This window comes from Zea mays, chromosome 8, assembly GCF_902167145.1.
Source record: "Zea mays cultivar B73 chromosome 8, Zm-B73-REFERENCE-NAM-5.0, whole genome shotgun sequence".
NCBI classification, from domain to species: domain Eukaryota; kingdom Viridiplantae; phylum Streptophyta; class Magnoliopsida; order Poales; family Poaceae; genus Zea; species Zea mays.
In genome coordinates, this window is record NC_050103.1 from 40,204,111 (window position 1) to 40,212,052 (window position 7,942).

Below are 7,942 nucleotides of genomic sequence, written 5' to 3' on the forward strand. Positions count from 1 at the left end.
GTCGATGACGAAGTCTGCCAGGACTTGTGACTTGATGGCTGTCCTGGGTTCGAATGTGATGTGGTAGCCGAAGAGTTCGGCCGCCCATTTGGCAATCTGGGCTGATGCCTCCGGGTTTCTAAACAATTCGCTGAGTCCCCTATCTGAGGTGACCCGGACCTTGAATGCTTTAAAATAATGGCGCAATTTGCGCGAAGCCATAACATCTGCATAGGCGATTTTCCAGTTCCGTCATATTGCATTTTGATGTCGTAAGTACTTCAGAGACGTAGTAAACTGGACATTGCCTGACCGTGCCCTCTCTGCTCTGCTCTTGAATTAGTGCTGCGCTGACCGCATGCGGCGAAGCTGCTATGTAGAGCAACACGGGTAGCGAGGGGTCTGGGCTTGTAAGAATCGCCAACTCTGACAGGTACTGCTTCAATGAAGCGAAGGCCGCCGCCTGCTCTAGTCCCCATGCGAAGTCCTTTGCGCTACGAAGTGTTTTGAGGAAAGGGAGGCTTCGCTCTGCGGATTTAGAGATGAATCTGTTGAGGGCGGCCAATCTGCATGTCAGTCGTTGGACGTCTCTGGCTGACTGTGGGGGCGTCATGTTGATGATGGCCTAGATTTTGGTTGGACTGGCTTCAATCCCGCGGTGCGACACCAGGTAGCTCAATATTTTCCCCTGGCGAACGCCGAAGACGCACTTTTCGGGGTTTAGGCGAAGTCGTGCTGAAAGTCGCCTAGAGGGGGGGTGAATATGACGAAACTGAAATTTACAAAGTTAATCACAACTACAAGCTGGGTTAGCGTTAGAAATATAAACGAGTCCGAGAGAGAGGGTGAAAAACAAATTGCAAGCAAATGAAGAGTGAGACACAAGGATTTGTTTTACCGAGGTTCGGTTCTTGCAAACCTACTCCCCGTTGAGGTGGTCACAAAGACCGGGTCTCTTTCAACCCTTTCTCTCTCTCAAACGATCACTTAGACCGAGTGAGCTTCTCTTCTCAATCACACGGGACACAAAGTCCCCGCAAGGACCACCACACGATTGGTGTCTCTTGCCTCGGTTACAATTGAGTTTGATCACAAGAGGAATGAGAAAGAAAAGAAGCAATTCAAGCGCAAGAGCTCAAATGAACACAACAAATCACTCTCTCTAATCACTAAAGCTTTGTGTGGAGTTTGAAGAGGATTTGGTCTCTTTGGTGTGTCTTGTATTGAATGTTATAACTCTTGTAAGGTGTAGAAGTGTAGAAACTTGGATGCCCTTGAATGTGGGGTGGTTGGGGTATTTATAGCCCCAACCACCAAAAGTGGCCGTTGGAAGTGTGCAGTCGCATGGCGCACCGGACACTGTCCGGTGCGCCAGCCACGTCAGCAGACCGTTGGGGTTCGACCATTGGAGCTCTGACTTGTGGGCCCTCTGGGCTGTCCGGTGGTGCACCGGACAGGTCCTGTAGACTGTCCGGTGCGCCAACTGCACGTCCTCTGACCTCTGCGCGCTTGTAGCGCATTGAATGCGGTTGCAGTCGACCGTTGCACGCGAAGTAGCCGTTGCTCCGCTGCCACACTGGACAGTCCGGTGTGCACCGGACAGTCCGATGAATTATAGCGGAGCGCCCTTGGAAATTCCCGAAGGTAGCGAGTTCGAGCTGAAGTGCCCTGGTGCACCGGACATTGTCCGGTGGCACACCAGACAGTCTAGTGCGCCAGACTAGGGTGCCTTTCGGGTTGTCTTTTGCTCTCTTGTTTGATCCTTTTCTTGGTCTTTTTATTGGCTTATTGTGAACCTTTGGCACCTGTAAAACTTATAGAGTAGAGCAAACTGGTTAGTCCAATTATTTGTGTTGGGCAATTCAACCACCAAAATCAATTAGGAAATAGGTGTAAGCCTAATTCCCTTTCAATCTCCCCCTTTTTGGTGATTGATGCCAACACAAACCAAAGCAAGTATAGAAGTGCATAATTGAACTAGTTTGCATAATTGTAATTGCAAAGGTTACTTAGAATTGAGCCAATATAAATTCATAAGATATGCATGGATTGTTTCTTTAATTTTTGACATTTTGGACCACGCTTGCACCACTTGTTTTGTTTTTGCAAATTCTTGTAAATTATTTTTCAAAGTTGTTTTGCAAATAGTCAAAGGTAAATGAATAAGATTTTGAGAAGCATTTTCAAGATTTGAGATTTTCTCCCCCTGTTTCAAATGCTTTTCCTTTGACTTAAACAAAACTCTCTCTCAATAAATTCCTCCTCTTAGTGTTCAAGAGGGTTTTAAGATACTAAATTTTTGAAGGTGCTTCTTTCTTCCCCTTTTGAACACAATAAGATACCAATTTGAAAAACTCTCTTTTAAAATAAGGGTGGTGGTGCGGTCCTTTTGCTTTGGGCTAATACTTTCCCCCCTTTGGCATGAATCGCCAAAAACGGATACTTTGAGTGAAATATAAGCCCATGTGACTACTTTCTCCCCGTTTGGTAAAAGACATATGAGTGAAGACTATACCAAAGTCGGAGAGTTGCTCGGAGCGTCAGCGAAGGATGAGTTATGGAGTGGAGTGGAAGCATTTGTCTTCGCCAAAGACTCCAATTCCCTTTCAATACACTTATGACTTGGTTTGAAATCCACTTGAAAACACATTAGTCATAGCATATATAAAAGAGATATGATCCAAGGTATACCTATGAGCTATGTGTGCAGGACATCAAAAGAAATTTCTAGAATCAAGAATATTTAGCTCATGCCTAAGTTTGTTAAAGGTTTGTTCATCTAGTGGTTTGGTAAAGATATCGGCTAATTGTTCCTTAGTGTTAATATATGCAATCTCGATATCTCCCTTTTGTTGGTGATCTCTTAAGAAATGATACCGAATGACTATGTGTTTAGTGCGGCTATGCTCAACGGGATTATCCGCCATGCAGATTGCACTCTCATTATCACATAGAAGAGAAACTTTGGTTAATTTGTAACCGTAGTCCCTAAGGGTTTGCCTCATCCAAAGTAGTTGCGCGCAACAATGTCCTGCGACAATATACTCGGCTTCGGCGGTAGAAAGAGCTACGAAATTTTGCTTCTTTGAAGCCCAAGACACCAGAGACCTTCCCAAGAACTGGCAAGTCCCCGATGTGCTCTTTCTATTGATTTTATACCCCGCCCAATCGGCATCGGAATAACCAATTAAATCAAATATGGATCCCCTGGGGTACCAAAGCCCAAACTTAGGAGTATGAACCAAATATCTCAAGATTCATTTTATGGCCGTAAGGTGAGCTTCCTTAGGGTCGACTTGGAATCTTGCACACATGCATACGGAAAGCATAATATCCGGTCGAGATGCACATAAATAGAATAAAGAACCTATCATCGACCGATATACCTTTTGATCTACGGATTTACCTCCCGTGTCGAGGTCGAGATGCCCATTTGTTCCCATGGGTTTCTTGATGGGCTTAGCATCCATCATTCCAAACTTGTTTAGAATGTCTTGAATATATTTCGTTTGGCTAATGAAGGTGCCCTCTTGGAGTTGCTTCACTTGAAATCCTAAGAAGTACTTCAACTCCCCCATCATAAACATCTCGAATTTTTGTGTCATGATCCTACTAAATTCTTCACATGTAGATTCGTTAGTAGACCCAAATATGATATCATCAACATAAATTTGGCATACAAACAAATCATTGTCAAGAGTTTTAGTAAATAAAGTAGGATCGGTTTTTCCGACTTTGAAACCATTAGTGATAAGGAAATCTCTAAGGCATTCATACCATGCTCTTGGGGCTTGCTTGAGCCCATAAAGCGCCTTAGAGAGTTTATATACATGGTTAGGGTACTCACTATCTTCAAAGCCGGGAGGTTGCTCAACATAGACTTCCTCCTTGATTGGTCCATTGAGGAAGGCACTTTTCACGTCCATTTGATAAAGCTTAAAGCCATGGTAAGTAGCATAGGCAAGTAATATACGAATTGACTCAAGTCTAGCTACGGGTGCATAGGTTTCGCCGAAATCCAAACCTTCGACTTGTGAGTATCCCTTGGCCACAAGTCGAGCTTTGTTCCTTGCCACCACACCATGCTCATCTTGCTTGTTGCGGAAGACCCACTTGGTTCCTACAACATTTTGATTAGGACGTGGAACTAAATGCCATACCTCATTTCTAGTGAAGTTGTTGAGCTCCTCTTGCATCGCCACCACCCAATCCGAATCTTGTAGTGCTTCCTCTACCCTGTGTGGTTCAACAGGGGAAACAAAGGAGTAATGCTCACAAAAATGTGCAACACAAGATCTAGTGGTTACCCCCTTATGAATGTCGCCGAGGATGGTGTCGACGGGGTGATCTCGTTGGATTGCTTGATGGACTCTTGGGTGTGGCGGCCTTGGTTCTTCATCCTCCTTGTCTTGATCATTTGCATCTCCCCCTTGGTCATTGCCATCATCTTGAGGTGGCTCATCCTTTTGATCTTCTCCTTCATCAACTTGAGCCTCATCTTCATTTTGAGTTGGTGGAGATGCTTGCGTGGAGGAGGATGGTTGATCTTGTGCTTGAATGGGCTCTTCGGATTCCTTAGGACACACATCCCCAATGGACATGTTCCTTAGCGCGATGCACAGAGCTTCTTCATCATCTAATTCATCAAGATCAACTTGCTCCACTTGGGAGCCATTAGTCTCATCAAACACAATGTCACAAGAAACTTCAACTAGTCCAGTGGACTTGTTAAAGACTCTATATGTCCTTGTCTTTGAATCATATCCTAGTAAAAAACCTTCTACAGCCTTAGGAGCAAATTTGGATTTTCTACCTCTTTTAACAAGAATAAAACATTTGCTACCAAAGACTCTAAAATATGAAACATTGGGCTTTTTACCAGTGAGGAGTTCGTAAGATGTCTTCTTAAGGATTCGGTGTAGATACAACCGGTTGATGGCGTAGCAAGCGGTGTTGACCGCCTCGGCCCAAAACCGATCCGAAGTCTTGTACTCATCAAGCATGGTTCTTGCCATGTCTAATAGAGTTCTATTTTTCCTCTCCACTACACCATTTTGTTGTGGCGTGTAGGGAGAAGAGAACTCATGCTTGATGCCCTGCTCCTCAAGGAAGCCTTCAATTTGAAAGTTCTTGAACTCCGTCCTGTTGTCGCTTCTAATCTTCATGATCCTTAAGCCGAACTCGTTTTGAGCCCGTCTTAAGAATCCCTTTAAGGTCTCTTGGGTATGAGATTTTTCCTGCAAAAAGAATACCCAAGTGAAGCGAGAATAATCATCCACAATAACTAGACAGTACTTACTCCCGCCGATGCTTATGTAAGCGATCGGGCCGAATAGGTCCATGTGTAGGAGCTCGAGTGGCCTATCAGTCGTCATGATGTTCTTGTGTGTATGATGAACACCAACTTGCTTCCCTGCCTTACATACGCTACAAACCCTGTCTTTCTCAAAATGAACATATGTTAGTCCAAAATGTGTTCTCCCTTTAGAAGTTTGTGAAGATTCTTCATTCCAACATGTGCTAGTCGGCGATGCCAGAGCCAGCCCATGTTAGTCTTAGCAATTAAGCAAGTGTCGAGTTCAGCTTTGTCAAAATCTACTAAGTATAGCTGACCCTCTAACACTCCCTTAAATGCTATTGAATCATCACTCCTTCTAAAGACAGTAACACCTACATCTGTGAAAAGACAGTTGTAGCCCATTTTGCATAATTGAGAAACGGAAAGCAAATTGTAATCTAAAGAGTCTACAAGAAAAACATTGGAAATAGAATGGTCAGGAGATATAGCAATTTTACCCAATCCTTTGACCAAACCTTGGTTTCCATCCCCGAATGTGATAGTTCGTTGGGGATCTTGGTTTTTCTCGTAGGAGGAGAACATTTTCTTCTCCCCTGTCATGTGGTTTGTGCTCCCGCTATCGATGATCAAACTTGAGCCCTCGGATGCATAAACCTACAAAACAAGTTTAGTTCTTGACTTTAGGTACCCAAATGGTTTTGGGTCCTTTGGCATTAGATACAAGAACTTTGGGTACCCAAACACAAGTCTTTGATCCCTTGTGTTTGCCCCCAACATACTTGGCAACTATCTTGCCGGATTTGTTAGTTAAAACATAAGAGGCATCAAAGGTCTTAAATGAAATGTTAGAATCATTTGATGCCTTAGGAGTTTTCTTCTTAGGCAATTTTGCATGGGTTGATTGCCTAGAACTAGATGTTTCACCCTTATACATAAAAGCATGATTAGGGCCAGAGTGAGACTTCCTAGAATGAATTCTCCTAATTTTGCTCTCGGGATAACCGGCAGGGTACAAAATGTAACCCTCGTTATCCTGAGGCATGGGAGCCTTGCCCTTAACAAAATTAGACAATCTTTTAGGAGGGGCATTAAGTTTGACATTGTCCCCCTTTTGGAAGCCAATGCCATCCTTTATGCCAGGGCGTCTCCCACTATAGAGCATGCTTCTAGCAAATTTAAACTTTTCATTTTCTAAGTCATGCTCGGCAATTTTAGCATCTAATTTAGCTATATGATCATTTTGTTGTTTAATTAAAGCCATATGATCATGAATAGCATCAATGTTAATGTCTCTACATCTAGTGCAAATAGTGACATGCTCAGTGGTAGATGTAGAGGGTTTGCAAGAATTAAGTTCAACAATCTTAGCACGCAAAATGTCATTGTTATCTCTAAGATCGGAAATGGAAGCATTGCAAACATCTAATTCTTTAGCCTTAGCAAGCAATTTTTTATTTTCAATCCTAAGGCTAGCAAGAGAGATGTTCAATTCTTCAATCTTAGCAAGCAAATCAATATTATCATTTCTAAGATTGGGAATTGAAATATCACAAACATTTGAATCAACCTTAGCAATTAAATTTGCATTCTCATTTCTAAGGTTGGTAATAATATCATGGCAATTGCTTAGCTCATTAGATAGTTTTCACATTTTTCTACTTATAGAGCGTAAGCATTTTTAACCTTAACATGCTTCTTATTTTCTTTAATAAGGAAGTCCTCTTGGGTGTCCAAGAGTTCATCCTTTTCATGGATGGCACTAATTAATTCATTTAATTTTTCTTTTTGTTGCATGTTTAGGTTGGCAAAAAGGGTACGCAAATTATCCTCCTCATCACTAGCGTTATCATCACTATAGGACTCATATTTAGTGGAGTATTTGGATTTAACCTTCTTCTTTTTGCCGTCCTTTGCCATGAGGCACTTGTGGCCGACGTTGGGGAAGAGGAGTGCCTTGGTGACGGCGATGTTGGCGGCGTCCTCGTCGGAGGAGGAGTCGGTGGAGCTCTCGTCGGAGTCCCACTCCCGGCAAACATGGGCATCGCCGCCCTTCTTCTTGTAGTACCTCTTCTTCTCCTTTCTTCTCCCCTTCTTGTCGTCGCCCCTGTCACTATCACTAGATAATGGACATTTAGCAATGAAATGTCCGGGCTTACCACATTTGTAGCAAACTTTCTTGGAGTGGGTCTTGTAATCTTTCCCCCTCCTTTGCTTGAGGATTTGGCGGAAGCTCTTGATGATGAGCGCCATCTCCTCATTGTCGAGCTTAAAGGCGTCGATGGGTTGTATACTTGATGTAGACTCCTCCTTCTTCTCCTCCGTTGCCTTGAATGCAACCGGTTGTGCTTCGAACGTAGAGGGGCCATCTAGCTCGTTGATTTTCTTTGAGCCTTTGATCATCAATTCAAAGCTCACAAAGTTTCCTATCACTTCCTCGGGAGTCATTAGTGTATATCTAGGATTACCACGAATTAATTGAACTTGAGTAGGGTTAAGGAAAACAAGTGATCTAAGAATAACCTTAACCATCTCGTGGTCATCCCATTTTTTGCTCCCGAGGTTGCGCACTTGGTTCACCAAGGTTTCGAGCCGGTTGTACATGTCTTGTGGCTCCTCCCCTTGGCGAAGTCGGAAGCGACCGAGCTCCCCCTCGATCGTTTCCCC